Genomic DNA, 20984 nt, shown 5'->3' on the forward strand with positions numbered 1-20984 from the left:
CAGATTAATTAGAAGGGGAGGAGGGATCCTCAGGTTTACAGAATGACTCATGGCATAGTTTCTCAAGTCTTCATTCATGAAGAATAATCCTATTTTTAAAAATAAAGCTACATATTTTTGCCGTACCCTGTTATAGAAATAATGCTATATCATTTTATGTCAAATATTTACATATTTACTTTCATAATGTCTCTCTCAGTGGAATATTTACTTCTAACTGGTTAGTTTATGGGTGAAAATGTGTGATTTCACTCCTCTATTTTTCTTTGACTGACTCTCCCAGAATGGTCACAATGAAAGTATATGATGATCCTGTTGTTCAGGAAAAGTAGATTACTTCTTCAATCACATTAAAAATCATTTCCACATTGCAGCTCAAGAGATTCTGTAATCCTCCAAGCGCCTGGAGAAATCTAATTCCATAATTCAAATTCACATAGTTTTCATTTTGATAGTTAAAATGTAGGAAAGTATAAAAATAAATATGTAGATGGATGATAGAATATGTGTGTAGATGGATGATGAAAACACTGCATTCACTTTGCCACATCTTTGAATCAGTGTCTTGGTCTTACATGTAACTCCTGTGTTTTGTTGATCAAATTAAAATTCATACTCTATAAGTGGTCATTTTGTGAGTCCAAACTGGAACTAACATAAGGACCTTATTCTTTTCTATTTGCCACTTAATCCAGGATTTTAACGTAGGTTAATGCTGTTCTTATTGTGACCTATTTTATCATCTAAGCTTTTAAGAACATTATGATCTGACATATGTTGGGAATGCTTAGATAAAATACTCTGCCAAGCTCCAGAAAGGTAAACTTAGAAATGATAGAAATTTAAGAGATTAATCTCAGTCAGTAGAAGATACCGGAGGCAGTTTTTCTGCTAAGTTATCTTTACTATTGTTGAACTAAGTAGTTCTCAAGCTTTACTGTGCATTTAAATCACCTAAGAGTGATGTTCAAAAGCAGATTTCCAGACTCTACCCCAAGATTCTGATCTACTAGCTTTGGGGAATGATCCAGGAATCTGCATTTTTAGCAAGTTTCTCAGTTAATTCTGATGTTAAAGACCTAAGAACCACACTTTGAGATGCCCCGATTTAGAGATCTTTAAAATTGTAGCATCCTCAATAATGTATGGCTCTGCATATCACAGTGAGAATAGTGGTCATTTAAAATTATGGGTACTAGACAGAGGAAGAAGATCTCAAGTTAGTGGGCTAATGGCTGCTTGAAAAAAAAATCCTTCCAATTTTTTGCTATTTCCAAATGTTTTCTAATAAGGACATATTGATTATATAATTAAAAAATATTTTTTGCAGAGCTCCGAACATATGGTGTATTCAAATTTTAAACACTGATTTTCAGCAAGATGTTTTTAGGGTTTTGGATTTTTGTTTTTTATTAATATAGGAAACATATTTTTATTGAAATGCTTACAAAATTCCAAAGAATAAAAAGGTGAGTTCAGTGGCCAGCCTGGTGGCATAATGGTTGGGTTCGCATGCTCTGCTTCAGTGGCCTGGGGGTCGCAGGTTCCAATCCTGGGCATGGACCAATGGACTGCTTATCAAGCCATGCTGTGGCAGCATCCCACATACAAAGTAGAGGAAGATGGGCACAGATGTTAGCTCAGGGCCAATCTTCCTCACCAAAAAAAAAAAAAAAAAGGTGAGTTCAACAAAACTGCCTTGAATCTCTGCATCCTGTCTCTGACCTTTGAATACACATTTTTATACAATTCTCACAATTCTTACAATTTCTCAGACCTGCCAGGAATGCTCCAGAATCAGAGTCTTTTCTTTGCCACTCCTCCGCTTAGCATGCTTACCCACCAGATATCTTTGTATTTTGCCTCCTCATCTCCTTTAAATCTTGGCTCAGTATCACCTCGGTGAGGCCTCCCCATACCATCTTTTAAAAAATTGCAATGTCAGCTCTGCCTCCAGAGCGCCTTATCCTCTTTCCCTGCATTATTTTTCTTCATACTACAAATTGTCTTGGAATATACATCGTTTACTTATTTGTTTTGCTCATTTTCTCATTCCTTCCCACAAGAATAAAAGCTATGCAAAGGCAGGATTTTTATCTGTTTTGCAGAGTGCTTTATCTTCAGTGACTGCCTGGCACAGGTTGGTGCTCAATAAATGTTTGTTGAATGAACGAATGGAGAAGTGATTATGAACATTTTAGAAAATATAAATAAGTCAAAGGAATAATAAATTTCCAACTATTAAATAGCCGACTCTTTACCTTGTGATATGTATTCTTTTAGTTTTTAATGTGTGTGTGTGTCTGTGTGTATATGTATATAAATATATCTATAAATGTTTAAATACAGGAACATAACTGTTTATAAATACCTTTTAATTACAGGGACTTTTTCAAATCATTGATATAATTACTCTTTGGATATTTAAGTAAGATGTTTTATATATAAGTTCATATGTTTTTATCTAATTTTTTTTCTTTCAACCTTGCTTATGGTATATTTTAACGTAAAAAATTTAAATTTGTTTCATGATGATTACTTTTGAATTATAAAAATACTTTGAGTCAGTTTTTCCCCAAATATCAGGAAACAAGTTGTGCTATTGGTTACCTTTGTAAAATGAGAAATTTAACACACCTTTGTTTTCTTCTCTTCGTTTCCTAAATCTCAGTACTTGGGAAAAAAATCTCAGATTTTTATATCTTTTATATTATTGGTTTTCTCTTTCAATACTCACTCTAGACATTTGGATTTTTATAACGATATAACTTAGACATTCAGGCTTCTTTGCTTAATATCTTTTTTAAAATCACATGAATTTCCATATTTGAGTTGTTTGTTTTTATTCATTTTTCAAAAGCCTGTGATTTTAATTTAAGTAATTTTTAAAGGCAGATTACATGGTTAAATTGCCTTCTAAATCCTTGCATTTATGACAATGTCTTTCTGTTTGTTTTCCCTTCACACATGAATGATATTTTGGTTGTTTGTTGAATAGTGAGATCACAGTAGCTTCAGTTTAACATAGTTATTGTACCACTGATTTCTGGAATTCAGTGTAGTGGTGAGATCTGATGACAATCTGACTTCTCCTCATTTGTATATAACATTAAAAAAAAAACTCTACTTAGATGCTCTTAGGGTTATAAAAAAATAAATTAACCCATGAATTTGCTTTAATATATCTAGGTATGGATGTTTTTTAAAAAATATATTTGCTTGAAACAAGAGGAGTACTTTCAGAATCTGCCTAATCAGAGTGTTTTTTCAATCTTGGAAATTTTTTTTTGGCTACATCTTGGGTTGTTGCTTTTATTTCTGTTATTGTACTTGTGTTTTGGTTTTCTCTAAAAATGTTTATAATACGTAGTTTGGGTTTTCATCCCCTGTACACTATATATTTCATTTTCTCTCTACTTTTTTTAAATCTCTTTGGTTTCCCACAATGTTTTTAAGATTTTTACTTGTTCTCTGAATCACTGAAATGATTTTTTTTTTTTGCTGTTTCAATTCTGCCCTTTATTGCTCTTTTGATGTGGATCTTTTCTCTGCTGTTGACTTTTATTTCCTTCATGATCTTTATTTTAACCATCTGATCCTACAGCCATTTTAGCTGGTAGTGTCCTCATTCTTATTCTTGAATGAGAGGATACCCATATGGGCTAATGATAACCAAAAGACAGAATATTCAGGTTGCTGCAAGCCCTAAAACTCTGTCTTCTTGGATACTGGATCAGTTACATCACTGTTTGATCAATATCCAATCTCCTTCTTATGTCAACATTGATAGAAGTCTTGTGTCAGTATCCTAAGCTCATTGCCATCGTCTAGCAGGCTTTTTATTATCTTGTATAGTTCTGTTGTCCTGAGATAGAATTTTCTCCTGTCCACATTGACTAAATGGATGGAGGAAATACATGAAAAAAATACAAATTCCCTTTGCTTTTTGCCTCCACTTGTAATGAGTTACACTTCCTAGAGTACGGTACTACTATCTTATCTCCTATTTTTATCCCAATTTTTTTTCTAAGAACTGTAGTCCCTGAGTAGATACAGATAGAAGCCATGGGCTGAGGGAAGGACAGAGAAGAGGTGCATGAAGGGAATGAGAAAGAGACAGCACTGTGGCTCCCGTGGCATAGTGGAATTTTTCTGGTTGACATAGATCTTGTTTTTCTAAGCTGGGGACAGCTAGTGAGGCAGTGACAATGTAAATTTATACATACTTCTTGGAAGAAAGGCTGTTTAGATTTCTAGCAGTATTGTGGGCGATCCACCTATGACACTCTATAGTACCTTTCACATAGTACCATGACAGCAATTAAAGTACCTTTGTATTTGGCGGGAATTCCTCATAGGACTGATGCAGAGATCTTGTTTTGAGTGCTTCTGTGAGGTTTTTTTGTGTGTGTTTTTTTCTGTGATCTTCTAAGAGCCAATTAGAATTCCTTCACTTCCAGCAACAGAAAATGCAACTTACATTACTAAATTTAACTAAAAAAGTTCATATAACTAAAAAAACTAAAGACAGAGTTGCACAAGTGGATGTATCACTCATAGCTAACTCCACTGCTCAATCAACATCACTGTGACTCAGCCCCTCTCTACTGTGCTGGCTTTTTTCAGGCTCTAGGTAGTAGCCCCCAGAAATTCTAGATAACTTCTCATGCTTCTCAGCAGGATGGTTACATTAGCTCTGACTTCAGACCGTCTGTGGCTCAAGTCGACAGAAGACAGAGCCTCTTTTTCCCATAGTTCTTATACAAGTCCTCAGTTTCATGATTAGGCACATTTAAGCTATGTTCCCATCATTGAGCCATCAAAATGGCCAGGGAAATGAATGGCATCAATCTGAATCACCTGCTCTGGTTCGGAGACTGGCATTCCTCCTAAACCTGGACAGAGGCAGAGGAGGGGGATCACCAAGTACAAATGTAGAGCTGTTTCTGAGAGCAGGGAATGGTGATGAGGAGGCAAACAACAAGCTTTACTACTGTGTGTGATGGAAAGTTGTAAGAGACTCTGTCAGAAGCGGCTAGAAATGGCACCCAGAACACCTCTCATGCCTCCATAACACAGGTTTCTGCAGGCAGACTAACCTGTGAACAAAATAGGGCTTTGAACCTTGAAACTTGGGGGAACAAAACTCCTCAATTGGAATCTGAAACTGTAACAAGTTATTTTTTTTTTTTTTTGTGAGGAAGATCAGCCCTGAGCTAACATCCATGCTAATCCTCCTCTTTTTGCTGAGGAAGACCGGCTCTGAGCTAACATCTATTGCCAATCCTCCTCTGTTTTTTACCCCAAAGCCCCGGTAGATAGTTGTATGTCATAGTTGCACATCATTCTAGTTGCTGTACGTGGGACGCGGCCTCAGCATGGCCGGAGAAGCGGTGCGTCAGTGCGCGCCCGGGATCCGAACCCGGGCTGCCAGTAGCGGAGCACGCACACCCAACCGCCAAGCCATGGGGCTTGCCCGTAACAAGTTTTAATTAAAATTATATTTAGCTGTTTATCTCGATAGTTCTCATATTTTAATCTTTGTCATGGGCTTTTAATATGTAAGTAATGAAATGTAAACTAATTAAGCAATGCATTAGTATTGGAAAAATGAAACCCAATAATAAATTATTAGTAATGTAAATATTCTCTACGTCTTAACCCTTTTAAAAGTTTATGAGTACAGTCTTTACTAACACATCGACACACACACATGGACACACACACAGTTGAACTAAATAACTTATATTTTGAGTATCTCTATCATCAGAAGGTCCATATTGAGTCTAATTAAGGAAACATCAGTTATTCATTATACCCATTCCTCAGCAGTTACTTACTATAGACAGATTGGTGATCATTTATTGAATTAGAAAGGACAGGTAGGAACATATTTTGTGAGGAACATCAGAAGTTTGGTTTTGAATAAGTTAAGTTTGAGATTCTATTTAATAAACAAATGAGGATGTTAAAACAGGAAATTACATCCCCAGAACTTGTTTATCTTATAACTGAAAGTTTGTATCTTTGACCACCTTGATCCATTTCACCTTTCCCCCACCCCGCCTCTGGCAACCACCAATCTGATTTCTGTTTCTATGAGTTTAGTTTTTATTTAGATTCCAAGTATAAGTGAGATTGTGCAGTATTTGTCTTTCTCTGTCTGGCTTCTTTCACATAGCATAATCCCCTCAAATATATTTGAAAGTTGCTAAGAGATTAGATCTTAAGGGTTCTCATCACAAGGAAAAAAAAATTGTAGCTATGTGAGGTGATGGATGTTAACTAATCTTATTGTGGCAATCATTTTGCAACATATTGCAAGTCATTATGTTGTGCATCTTAAATTTAGACAATGTTAGAGGTCAATGTATCTCAGTGAGACTGGAATAAAAACAGGAAATTAGATGTATGAGTCTGGAGATCAGGGAGATCTTCAGACTGAAGATATAAATTTGGGAGTAATCAGCATTTATATGGTTTTTAAAGTCGTAAGACAGGATGAGATCACCAAGGGGACAATTAAGAAGAGATCCAAGGACTGGGGTCCCTGGGGCATTCTAAAGTGTAGAGTTCAGGGAGATTATGAGGAATCAAAGCAAAGAAACAAAAACAAAACAGAAAGTAGACACTGAAGGAGAGGGAGGACCAAGGGAGGACCAAAGGAGAGCACTTTCCAGAAGGCAAGTGAGAAAGTGTGTCCAGAGGATGGATTCAACTGTGTTCCAAAGTGGCTCTGGCTGCTGGCAGCCAACCAAGTGAAAGGAGAACTGATAATTGACTGTTGGAGTTTTTATAGATTTGCTAGTAACAACCTGCTTCTTAATCTCCAAATACAAGATGAATATTTCAGTTTTATTCTTGCTACGTCTGTCTGAAATATTTGACCTGTTTGAAAACGTTCTCGTTTGACATCAAGCATATTCCTTTCCCAATATTTTTATTTCTTGTATCTCTTCTCTCAGTTGTCTTTTCAGCCTCCTTCTCCTCCCCTCCCCCCACCTGGTCCCTTACATGTTGGTGTTGCCCCAAATTATATCCGAAATGTTTGTTTATCTCTAGCTGGTCTTCGTTCTCTGGTTCGTGATCTTTATTTCTCAGTGACTTCGTGGCATCTCCACCTGGATGTCCCACGCACACTCTACAGTCAATGTTTCCTAATAGAGCCTCACCCCAGACCCCTCCTATGAAGTTCCCTCTTGCGGTGAATGGTGCCAAGTCACACAGTCAGGCAGCTGCGAAACCTAGAAGTCTTCTTGGAGTCCCCCCTCTCCCTTGCTTCCCACTAGGTTATTAGTTCAGTCCGTCATCATTTCTCATCTACTTCTTTATGTTTTCCTTCTGTCCTCCATAAGCCTTCTCCTAAGAGTGCCAGCATATTTGTAAATCAGAAAATCTGATATCATTATTACTACACTTCAGCTGTTTCAAAGACTCCCCATCATGTAGAAAATTAAATCCACAATGCTTGTCATGATCTGCATGATTTTCCATCATTTTATCTGTGCCTATTTGTCCAGCAGACAAGTCAGTCTTTATCACTATTTCTCCTTATATGCCATTATACTGTAGCACGGAAAAATAATTTTTGTCTAAAAGTTCAAACCCCACCTTTTTTGGTACAGCCTTATTGACTGCTTAGAGCAGATTTGGGAACATTTGTCTTTCTGCTCCTCTAAGCCCTTGTTCATTCTCTATTATAGCAGCCACTGCAAATTGTTTCCTGAATGTATTTATGTCTTTCAGAAATGAAGTCAAATACAAATAATAGAAAACTAGTAACTAAAACAGACACCATTTTAAAAAATATCACAAAAGACTGAAGATAGTGCATCAATAATGTTAGAACTACAATTTTTCTGCATTTTTCTTGGCCTTTACTTCATGGATACAAGATAGCTGCTGCAGCAACAGCATCACATCAATGTTCAATTCAGAAGAAACGGGGAGAATGACAGCAGAGATTTCTACTTATTTCTCATTAGTTGAAAGTGAGTCAGATGCCCACACTTAGTCCAATAATTTTCCAAGGAGGATGAAATTACTATGACTGGTTTAGACCAATCATTCATCTCCTAGGAAAAGGAAAAAGTCCTATCCTCCCTCAGATCAATGTAATTCCACTTGTACCAGAATAATTTGGGGTTCTGTTGGCGGGAAAGGAGATAGGTGGGAATGTTGTTGGTTAGACAACAGATAGGTCTGTGCTGTGTGTAGTTCTCCCAATGCTGTAAGCTTTTTGAAACACGTTTTTTTGTTTGTTTCTCGTTCATTTTTGTATCTTTAGTAACTAGCATTAGTGCCTAGCCATGATATATACTCACTAAATATTTGCTAAAATGAATGAAATAAAATGATACAGCAGAAATGCATGGAAAAATATATTTTTTCACTAAATAATATGTGATATTAATGAGGTAGATGCCTAGGCAAACAATATATTTGGTAAGGCAAAATACTTAGCACCAGCTCTGCTTGTTGTATTATTGTAGATAATAATGACTGAATTCTAGTAATCATGTATGCCTGTGGTGATTAAAGCATGATAATTAATTATATTTAAGGACAAGGAATTAAGAACATTATAACTAACTATTATTGACTAATTGATAATTCTGCTTTCTAAAATATGACTTGAAATCATGCAGTCTAAGGGCCTACCTGAGATTTGGCTGCAAATCACATAGAAATGCAAAATCATAGTGGCTCAAACAAAAGAGAAGTTCATTTCTCTCTCACGTTAAAAAAAAAAGAAGGCTGGAGGCAGGAAGTCGAAGAAGCTTTCAGGGATCTAGGCTTCTTCCAGCTGAGCATTCTGCCATTCCTTGGGTAGACCTTATCTGTATGACCCAGGATACCTACAGGGGCCTCAGCCTTCATGTCCTAGTGCCAGGTGAGAGGGAAAGGATGAGCTGAAAAATGGTACACCCTTACTCTTAATGTGAATAAGAAATCCTGGTGCTTTTTATTGTCAAAAATTTGTGCAAATAGAGTGTTCAGTAATACACTTTCTTCTGTTTCTAAAGTTATTTTCTCTAATGCTACATTCGTCTGCATTTTATAAAATGTTTTTCAGAGGACGTTTCAAATTCATTTACTGTAGGTCTTATGAAATAGCAAAGGCAAAGATGACTTTTATACAGAGAAGTGCACCCTTATCTAAAAATACAGATATTTTGAATAGTTCATTATACTCTTTCTGCTGCCTCCACTACATAAAAAAATCACTTTCGTTAGAAAGTAGAATGTTTTTCTTTGAATTTTGAAAGAGACTGCATTTTTATGTCTTAGAAATACAGTATATTTAAGAAACTAATCAAAATAGGTTTTCTTAGAGAATCAAGTTATTAAATAGCAGTTAACTTAGAGCTCCATTATATAGCCTAAAAAACTAAAAATATTCTTTTTATGATGCACCATAACATGTGCTGGACATTTTAGATTTATTAAATTACCTTAGTGCAAGTCACTTTTTATTTCTAGACTGGGTCAATTTAGAGATTCTAATTAGGAATTTTGGTTAAATTTTCAGGAGATGTGGATTCAGTAATGCATTAAAAAGATCTTATTGGCTCTGATGACTATGATACATAACAAAGAAACATATCATCCAGAGGCAATTCTTCTCTCAGATTTCTTTTTAAGCATAAACAGAATATTATCAGTATTCACTACCACCACCAAGGATAACCACTATCCTGACTTCTTGCAGATTAGATTAATATTGTCTGTTTTTGTACTTTATATAAATGGAATAATATGATAGTGTTTTGTCTTTGTATCTGGCTTCTTTCAATCAACATCTTTGTGAGATGAATCTATATGGTTGCATGTAGTTGTTATCCATGCATTCTCACTGTTGTAAACCGTTCTGTTATATGAGTATACTATAATTATTTATTCATTCTACTGTAAATGTATATTTGAGAAGTTCCCAGTTTGGTGCTGTTATAAATAGAGGTGCTATGAACATTATAATGCATTTCTTTTGGTGAACATAAATACCCATAACACCCATTGCTGTTGGCTGTGCACTTGGGAGTGAAATGCTGGGTCATAGAGTCTGTGTTTGTTCAGCTTTAGAGGATCCTGCCAACAAGTCGTCCAAATTGGCTGTTTCAATCTACATTCCCACGAGCGGTACATGAGAGTTTCAGTTCCTCTACATCCTTCCAACCTGTGGTATTTTGCATGTTAGCCCTTCTGTAGGAAATAGAGCAGTATCTCTTTGCAGTTTTAATTTGCAGTAATATTCAACAACTTTTTCATATGTTTGTTGGTTATTTAGATGGCCTTTTTTCATGATGGTGGGGCTCTTTTGTCTTTTGTCCATTTTTCTGTTGGCTTGCCAGTTTTGTTTTTCTTTTTTTTTGTAGTAGACTAGCTCTTTGTTGAACATGTGTTGTAAATATTTTCTCCCACTCTGTGGCTTGCTTTTCACCCTTTTAATGATATCTTAATGAACATAAGTTTGTTTATATACTTTAATATGGTCCAGTAGTCAATTTTTTTCCTTTGTGGTTGACATTTTTGTGTGTCCTGTTTAGTAAATCTTTTCCTACTCCAAAGACAAGATATTCTAATTAGTCTTCTTTTAAAGCTTGAATATTTTACCTTACAGATTTAGATTTCCAATCTCTCTGGTATTGGTGCTCTTTTTTTGTATTATATAAGATTGGGGTCAAGATTTTTGTATATTTTTCCGTAAAAGTGTTCAGTTGAGCAATATGCAATTATTGAAGGTCTGTTCTTTCCCCGGTGTACGGTGTTATCACCTTCATCATAAATCAGTTAACAGTAAATGAAGGGATCTATTCTAGACTCATATTCTGTTCATTAGTTTTTGTATCCTTGCATCAATACCACATTGTCTTAGTTATTATAGCTTTGTAATAGATATTGATAACTAGCAATGTAAACCTTCAGCTTTGTTCATTCTTCTTCAAGACTGCCTTGATTATTCTTGGCCATTTACATTTCCATATGAATTTTAGAATTAGCTTGTCAATTTACACACACACACACACACACACACACACACTAAACATACTTGGATTATGATTGTGACTGCATTGAATCTGTAGATTAATTTTGAGAGAATTTACATCTTTACAATATTAAATCTTCTAATCCATTAATAGGTTATATCTCTACTCTTTTGTTTAGGATTTTTACATGTAACTTACGAGAGAGATTGCTCTGTAATTTCCTTTCTTGTATACAAGTCTTTTTCAGGTTTTGGTAAGATATGAAGAGTTGATAAATGGATTCCTTTTACTATATTCTCAATGAATTTGTGTAAAATTTCTTTAAGTATTTGTAAAAATTCACCAGTGAAACCATCTGGGCCTGGGAGATTGTCTGTGGGAAGGTTTTAAATGTAGACTCATATTCCTATTTTAGATTTTCTCATTTTTTCCATCAACTTTGGTAATTTGTATTTTTTTGAGGAATTTGTTCATCCGAGTTATCTACTATATTGCTGCAAATGTGTTCCTAATATTCTCTTGTTCCGTTTTTGATTTCAGTGGGTTCTATAGTGATGTCTTTTTTTCATTCTTGATATTGATATTTGTAGTTTTTCTATTTTTTCTTGATTAGTCTTCTAAAAGTTGATCTAAAGGAACCGGCATTTCGTATAGTTGATTTTCTCTATTATATCTTTGTAAACATAAATATACTTTCTCCTCTTTTGGGAATGATTTCTTTTTTCTATATTTTTTAAGATTTTATTTGCTTTCCTTTTTCTAGCTTTTTGAAGTAGAAACCTAAATATTTGATTTTCCTCCTTTCTCCTTTTCTGTTAGAAAAAAATAAAATTAAGGCTACAACCCTCTGCCTCCAAGCATTGCCTTAGCTGTAACCCACAAATTTCTATTTCTGGGGGTGTTGCCATTTAGTGCTAAATATTTTCTAACTTCCATTTTTATTTCTTCTTTGATCCAAGGATTATTTAGAAGTGCATTGTTTAATTTCCAGACAGTTGTGGGTTTTCTACTTATCTTTCTCTTATTGATCTCAGACTTAATTCCATTGTGACCAGAAAATATACTCTGAGTGATTCCAATATTTTGGACATCGGTGAGCTTTTCCTAATGGCTCAGCACATGGTTTATTTTTATAATTACTCCCTGTTCACTTGAACAGAATGTGAATTCTATCACCATTGGGTATAGTATTCTACATATGTCAATTGGGTCAATTTGGTTAAATATGTTGATCAGATCTTTTATACTCCTGTGGAATTTTCTTTATTTATTCTATCAGATATTGAGATTTGTAGCTTAAAGCCTTCCATTATGATTATGGATTTGTACATTTCTCCTTTAATCCTGTCATTCTTGCTTTTATATATTTGAAAGTCATGTCGCTTGGGTGCCAGCAGTTTTAGGACTGTCACATCGTTCGCTTGGATTCACCCCTTTATCCTTTATTGAGGTTGATCTTTGACTACATTGTGACCATTTTTAAGATTTTTTTTTTCGTTGTCCGTGGGTTCCAGCATCCTACTGTGATGTGCCTAAATAAGGTTTTATTTTAACTTATCCTGCTTAGGATTTGATCAGCTTTAGGCACTTGATTTTTTAAATCAATTTTGGAAACTTCTCGTTCGTTATCTCTTTGAATATTGGTTTTACTATGTTTCCTCTCCTTTTTAGACTCCCATTACATGTATGTTTTACTTTTCAGCATATCCTGTTTATTTCTTACGCTCTGTTCTATTTCACTCTTCTTTGTCTCTATACGTTAGATTTGGTATAAACTCCACTGCACTAATACTGTCTTCTGCTGTATCCAGTCTACCAATAAACTCATTTATTGAGATCTAAATTTCAGATACTGTGTTTTTCAGTTTTAGAGTATTCATTTTATTTTTACTTTTTATATATTTTGATTCTTTGGTAAAAATATTTCACTTTTCAACTATTTTATTTGTAAATACACATTAAAAATATCACATGACCCAAGCTAAAGAGAAGTAGACTGTGTACTTTGTCACTTTACTAGTGATCAGAATCGCTATTAACTAGAGAGTGTTGTCAGCTGTACTGATTTGTTGGTGTGCAAGGGTGAGCTTTCAAGTTTGATTTGTTCTTTGGATGTAGCTATACTTTGGAAGGTCTGGTCAAAGCATGAAATGCTTGGATGGGAACTATTTGTCTATACAGACCTCTTCAGGCATTTAGGAGCGTGCTCATGGAGATGTGCTCAGGTGCACATTCCCTGTGAAATAGTAGGCATTAAGAAGTTAGAGGATCTATTATGGATGTGGCATTAACAGGCAGCCACTGTGGATGATCAAGGCAAAGTCATCGAATACCCTGTTGATGTTCCTTTTGACCCCCAAACACATATCCTTCATCTGGTCCATCTCAGCCTCCTGCAGCTCGTTTGGGTAAACTTTGGTTTTTCCTCATTTCCTGTTGTGAGATTATTTATTCTTTGTGTCCACCTTCCTCATCTGCTTGTCCCTGACATTGCTTCTAAAAATGCTTCTGGATTAAAGAAGTGTTAGTGCTATGTCTGAGAGAGAGACTTAAGTTAATGTATTCCGAAATGTGATGGCTGGGGGTGGTGAGTGGGGCAGGAAACTCTAAGGGGAAGATAAAAAGGTAAATGAGATTGCCCAAGTGAAGTTAGAAAATACAATCCAGTTATATAATATCCATATGTGGGCAAGTTGATTTCGGGCTTTTTCCTTTCTTAATTTTGTTAGTATTAGAAAGCACCGCTGTGGACTCTTAGTGTATAATTTCTTTTTTATTTAGATTATATACCTGACAACAGAAATGTGAAATTTGGTGTTTTGTAGCAGCAAAATTTGCTCATTAGCATAATTAGCATCAAAGAAACATTGTAAACTTCCTAGAAAGCCCCCTCATGGCTCCTTCCTGTCACTGTTTCCTTCTCCCCAAAGAAAACTCTCTCATAATAACCTCCAATAGCGTAGACTAATTTTGCTTATTTTAAATTTTTTATAAATGGAATCATATGTATCTTTTTATGTTTGACTTTCAATCATCATTACATTGTAGAGTTCATCCATTTGTGTATAGTTCATTTTAATTATTGTATGATATCCCAATGTATGATTATACTACAGTTTTTATCGCCCAGATTGGGGGGAATTTGGCTCTTAGGGGAGATGTGTGTGTCTCTCCCTCCCCATCTTGTACCTGTGGTGGGTTGAGAGAATTGGGAGAGAATTTTTTTGCAGCTCCTCAAACAGCAGCAGATCTGTGCTTTGTTTTGGTACAGAATGGGAGTCTAAGATGTCTTGCTGCCCAGCCCCCAGGAGTGGACAGCTTTTGCTTCTTCCCTTCTCCCAGAAGGAGTGGATCTTTGCCAGTTCCTGCAGTCAGGAAGGAGGGTTTTCTGTCCCTCCCTAGAGGCAGATGAGGTTTGCTTTACTCCTTCCCCATTGTCCCTGGAGTGAGGGTGTTCGGTTCCTCTCTCCTAGAAGGTGAAGGATTTTGCTGCATATGAGAGGTCTCAGGGAAGTATACAGTGGTTCATGTCTGTCAACTATCAGTAGCCAGTTGCTCCTACCTGTCTGAGCCATGAGGGGGACTATCTCTAATTGCCCCTGGTCTTTCTCCTATGCACCCGCTCGAGGCCTGTGGAGAAGATCTTCCAAGTGAGTGCAAACTGACCTTGCATCTGAGACCTCCAGTTATTCTGCTCTGATGCTCTAGCTCATGATGGCTTTTAGGAATTAATTGCAATTTCATCTGACTTTTTCTTACCCACTTTTATGGCAGTCACCTCTTTCTCCCATGCCATGTCAAAGGTGAAACCGTTAGTATGTCCCGTCTCTTCACAGAGGGAGTTGTTACTCTTTGGAGTTCCCTTGATTGCTTTGCAACCTGACAATTTAATGTTATCTTCCTCCAGAGAGAATATTCTTTTGTTTTTGGGAAGTATTAGGGTAGGGAAGACCACCTTAATCCAATCATCGAATGAATTTGTTTGATGCTGAGCCTCAGTCTTTGTGAGGAGTGGTCTATTTTCTATTTCATCCTTGTTCTTAAGGTGCGGACCTAGGTAATTCTCGCTGAAAGGACACCATTATTAGGTCACTTTTTTCCTTGGCAGCATCCCCGAACTCCGTTTTATTCCCTCCAGCCCTGTGAGACTACCGGAAGCTTTCCACGGCTTCTCCGTATTTCACTACTTCTATATAGGCAAATCCTGTTTGGGAAAAAGTTGTCCCCCACCCCTGCCCCACACCAAAGAACAAGTGTCTGGCTTGACTTCTTGGACTTCTCTTGGGGCTTCCCTTCTTAGTCTGAGATCGTACATACTTTTATTCAGCTTTTCTAGTTGTCTTCAGTGGGAGAATTGGAGATACATACTTGTCTGCCATTGCTGGAAGCCAAGGTCTTGTAAGTAACTATCTTCCAAAAATTCAGAATCTGACTATTCAAAGCACACTGAGGAAACTGTCTATCCGCTCTCTAACTCAGACTTCCTTCTGACGTTTTTATGCAGGGTTTTAGTCTAGTGAGGACGGACAGCTCCCCAAAACTGTAGCGATATAATGCTTTTGACATCTGCCTTCCACTAATTCCTCAAGAGAAATATCTATTCATAGTAAGATTAGGCAGACGAGTAGCCCAGATCTGTATCAACTAGTGCACCACCTTCAGCGTGAGGGACATTTACAGTCCTGAGTCTCTCTCACAGCCCCTGTCCTCTCCCCTAACCCACCCAACCACGATTCTAGACAGAACACATACAGATATATGAAGGAGAGTGATTTTGAGTGATGCCATGTATTTTATAGTTGATTCTGCCTGTTTGATTGAAAAGCAATGGCCTGTGCTTATTTCAAATGTTCACCTAGTTTGTTAGGAAGTTTTGAATAAGTATCATTGCTGCCTCATGAGACAGCGGAGGCAAGAGCTAACTAAGAGGTTACAAGAACTGCAAATAGTACAACAGGTGAGAAGATGTAACTTGGAGGGGATGGATTTAGTATGGGAAAGAATAGCCTGCAAATTACAGAATTCCAGAGGATTAAAGCCAACATCTTCATCTGAACTATCAGGTAGAACTGAGTGGAAAAATCTAAATGTAGAATCAGAGCAGACGTGGCTGAGGCTAAGCTTTAGACCATAGGCAAAACGGGTCATTTTACTCTGTTTAGGATTTGAAACAGGCATGAGTAAATACAAACATTATCCAGTTTAGGCAGAAGAGAGTAGAAATAAACATTTCAGGATCTGATATAAATACGTTCACATAAAATCACAACCAGAGAACTTGTATTGCTTTCAATTCTAGGCCAGGGACTGCCTGCCTGTGTCTTGATTTTAATTCCATATTTATAGGAGGATGTTGATGATGGCGGATACAACCAGCTTCTCAGAAGGAGAGCAGGACCCTACTTTATATGCTTAAAATTGCTCTATCCACTAGGTAGTCCTAACTGTCCTAACACAAAAAATTACAAAGCATTTATAACAAGGAAGAGAGATAACAAAATGGAAACATTGCAGGCGTATGAATGGATCACACAATATCTGCCAATTTATTTTCCTGTTATGAAAAGAAAGACTCATCTTAACTATTTGTTAATGATTAATTGTTAGATACTGAGAAAAATAATGTAACTCAGATTCTTTATATAAATAAATATTTCTTGCTATATTTAGTTAATTTAAGAAAATCCTGTCTTTTAAACCTGTTCTGCTACAGGACATGGATTATCATAACACTATAAATCTTGCTTATTTCCTACAGTCTTTAGACCCCAATTTCCTAATGTAGGAAATGTGAGAATGTTGATTTGATTAACTAATCTCCATGGAGTGTGCGTGTCCTGTACTCCAGGATGCTGGTTCTTGCTGATGGCCTAGTGTTTAAAGTTCAGTGCTCTCACTGCTTCAGTGGCCCAGGTTTGTTTCCCAGGTGTGGAACTACACCACCCGTCTGTCAGTTGCCATGCTGTGGCCGTGGCTCACATAGAACTAGGAGGACTTACAACTAGGATACACAACCATGCACTGGGGCTTTGAGGAGGGAAAAAAAAGCAGGAGATTGGCAACAGGTGTTAGCTCAGGGCTAATATTTCCCTGAAAAAAAAAAAAAAAAAAGACTCCTCCTTCTCACTACTACTAGGAGTAATGTATCAGTTAGCTATTGCCACAAAAATAGTTTGTTATAAACCACTCCAAAACTCAGCAAAGTATAACAGTGAGCATTTATTATGCTCACAGGTAATTATACTGGGATTTTACTAACAGGTTTGACTTGGATGAATGGTTCTGTTTCTCACTGGAGGTCTGTGATTTGACTGGGGCAGCTCTGCTCCTTGTGTCTCTCATCCTTCCTGGACCACTGGAGTAGCCATGGAATGTTCTTGTCATGTAGATGGCAGAGGCCTAAGGGTAGGAACGGAAACAAGCCCAACAGCCAGAGCTTGGAACTGGACGGGACACTCTGACTTCTGCCCACATATCATCGGACAAAACAGGTCAGATGGCAAGTCCAAAGGCAACAGGGAGGGATACATTGCCTGCCCAGGAGGAGATCACGGCGAAGATGTAGATGCAGAGAGGCATATAAGAAGTCAGGACTAATAATCAGACCACAGGCTACTTGTGTGTTTGGATATTAATGCCTGCAGTAAGTTTTCTGACATTGCAAAACATTTACTTCGTTATTTTTATTTATTTTCTTTAACATGATGACATTTAGCCTTTGATTATTGTCGTTTCTTTCCATCACTTATCTTAACAGGTAGTAAGAATTTTCTGACTATGAATTAAGTTAAATTTGTGATTTTAACAGTATATTAGTCAATTAGACCCGTGGACTAATACACAGGTGTAAGTATGTAGAATAAGTGCCACCAGGACTCTCTCCATCCTGTCTCAGTTACTGCTAAGTGATCATGACACATGTCCCCTCTGAGGTCAGCTCAAGGTTTCAGCTCTGCACTCCAGACAGACCTAACCGATCAGGGAGATGTGAGAGTTGAAAACTATTTTCCATTCTTACAGTAAATGAACCAGATTCTGTTTACTGTCAGATCATCAAAATACCTGGAGGACAGCCAGGAAATATGTCTTTCTGTGTAAGATAATATTTCATCTGAGATTACATGATGTGAAATGTTTTGCTTTTCCTAATTCTTGCAAATATGGTAAATAGCGCTCATGGAAAAATACCAGGAAATAAGACATAAAGACTATTGTGTGCCCCACAAACAAAGTATTAATATTAACTACATTGGATTTTCAAGGGTATATTAAATACATCCTTGGTACCTGGAATGATTATAAAATAATTTTACCAATTCAAGTTTGCATTTTATTTTACCGTTTTAAAAACAATTTCTTAAATGATTTGGTTAGCCATTTCCTTACAAGGAATTGAATAGTAATCCCATTTCACTTGTTCGTGAGTATATTACCTGTCACTGGGATTCATTTCTTTAGACCCTTTCGAAGTTTCAGTGAGATGTACCATCAGTTCATGTGAACTGCCACTAGTTGACAGACTCTTCTAGCCCTGCACATGTCGAGTCACTCAACAAACATTTTGTATCTTCTATACAGGTGTGAATAAGGCATGCCTTGGGGAACTCATAATTTATATCTACACAATGCACACAAATATAGATTTAAAGGAACACAGAGGAGGGATTTGGTGCATTTGAGAAAGGCTTCGAAGAAGAGGGATATTTAGGTTGGGTCTTGAAAGACCCTAAATATGAAAGAGCTCATTATTCACAGCAAAAGAGGAAGGGGAAGGACAGCTCAGGCAAAAACATTTAAAAACTTCAAGGCATAAAGTCATGACAGTATGGAACATGTTTAGGAATTACAGTGAAAGCAGGGAGATTAGTAAGTAAACTACTTCATTAGTTTATACAAGACATGATGAGGGGTTTCGCTCAAACAGTGGCATTAGGGATGGAGAGAGGGGCCTTTTGAAGAGACATTGTAAAGATAGCTTGATAAGACTTGGTGATCAAATGTAGTGAGAGGGGAAGATGATGAAATAAGCAAAGATGGCGACTTTTTTCTCTGGGGTTACTGTCTAGAGTGCTATGATAGTCACTGGAATGGGGAATGCAGGAGAAAGTAAAGAATGTTTGGGAGTGATAGAAAGGGGAAGCCTCACTTGAAAGAGATAAGCTAAGCTTTACACATGTTCCTGTTGAGATTACCTGATAAAAGGCTGAGGGATCTCAGTTTAGTAATGAGTTTGAAACAGAGTTTAGGAGCTTGGCGTGGGTAGAAGTAGGTTGAGCGTATTAGAAGAGAGACTGGAACCACTGAAAAAGTGGCAAGGTAGAGTTGTTGTACAAGTGCTAGATTTAGGTTCAAGGTGGGGCCAAAAGTTTAAGGCGGGACATAGACGCAGAATTGTAACCCAAAACAGGATAAACAATAGACAAGAGAGACAGCAGTGGCAGGGGTGTCGGGAGGGGCGTGATGGCAGATCCAGAGGGTAGGACGGTGCAGGAGAGTCACATTCTGAGCAGATAGGCAGGAGCCCAGGGCTCTGTGGGAACTCAAAGGGCAGGACTGATTCAGGGATGTCATCAACATGTAAACAAATTAAGCAAGAGATTGTAATGGTTCTGAAACTTCCTGTGGAAGCGAGAGCCTCTTCCCAAGCATTTTGACCTGAGGCTTCAAGCAGATATTATTGAAAATATTTCTAGAGAAAAAGGAAGAAGAAGAATTCTGAAGAAGAATGCATGTTGTTCCATTTGATAAATTTTTAGAGCAGAGACAAGGCTGTTCTTACTAAGCTGCAGTGATATTTATATGTCATACACGTATATCTATCTTTCTGTGCCAGAGTACAAGCTATCTTACATGTTGGATGTGAAGAATGAAACACTCAAGTTACTCAAATTATTTTCTTTTTCTTTTTTTTTTTGTGAGGAGATCAGCCCTGTGCTAACATCAGCCAATCCTCCTGTTTTTTTGCTGAGGAAGACTGGCCCTGGGCTGACATCCGTGCCCATCTTCCTCTGCTTTATATGGGACGCCGCCACAGCATGGCTTGCCAAGCGGTGCGTCGGTGCGCGCCTGGGATCTGAACTAGATCGAACGCCGGGCCGCCGCAGTGGAGCGCGCACACTTAACCGCTTGCGCCACCAGGCGGCCCTATTTTATTTTTCTTTCTGCCCCTCTCTTTCCCATTCCCCGCTCCCTCCCTTCCTTTCTTTTTTCTTCACTGAGGTGTAAAGGTTCGATGAGTTTGGTCAGGAAAAGATCCCTCAGAACCTGTCACATGTTGGGCGAAGCACCTAAACTTTATGGAGGATATTTTGAAGTCCAAATATTCTCCAGTATACCAAGAAATCTTTTTTTAACATGGCTAGTAAATAATTTCTTCCAGAAGTGAGTAAAACTAAAATGAAATCAAATTCATGTGATTTTTGACTCTCTCTTGAATGTGTTAGACTCTCTTCAGTGATGTGCTGTCTCTGAACTTTTCAAGGCACTTAAGTAGTTAGCAGTCAGCTAATTGTTTAAACGATTTAACTCTCAAGAATGGAGCTGGAAGCAAATAGAAATACAGGGTTCACCTTGTCATTTTCCACCTTTTAACCTAAAAGCTTTCTTCTAGCTTTCTGTCCAACTCTTAAGGTTGAAAATGGAACTAATTTTCTGCTTCCTGTTGTGTTGTGGTTTTTCTGGATTCCTTATTTTTAACTTGGTAACTTTTAGAAATAATTTGCCTATTTCTTTCAAAAGTTAAATCTAAGATGTTTTTTAGAATAAAAACTGGAAGGCTTTATTTATCAAATAAAATATTTGATAAAGCATTCTCTGGTACTGTACATTCTCTGGTACATCAACATAATTATTTGATTTCTTTTCATGTTTGAATATAAGCTTACATTTTTCTAGTTTAGCACAATTTTTATAGATACTGTTATTTGTAAACTATTAAAACCGTTTCAGCTGAAATGTTTGTGTACTTCTAGCTTCTTGTGCTGAACAACATTTGGC

This window comes from Ceratotherium simum, chromosome 28 (assembly GCF_057802395.1).
Source record: "Ceratotherium simum simum isolate JZ-2026a chromosome 28, ASM5780239v1, whole genome shotgun sequence".
NCBI lineage: Eukaryota > Metazoa > Chordata > Mammalia > Perissodactyla > Rhinocerotidae > Ceratotherium > Ceratotherium simum.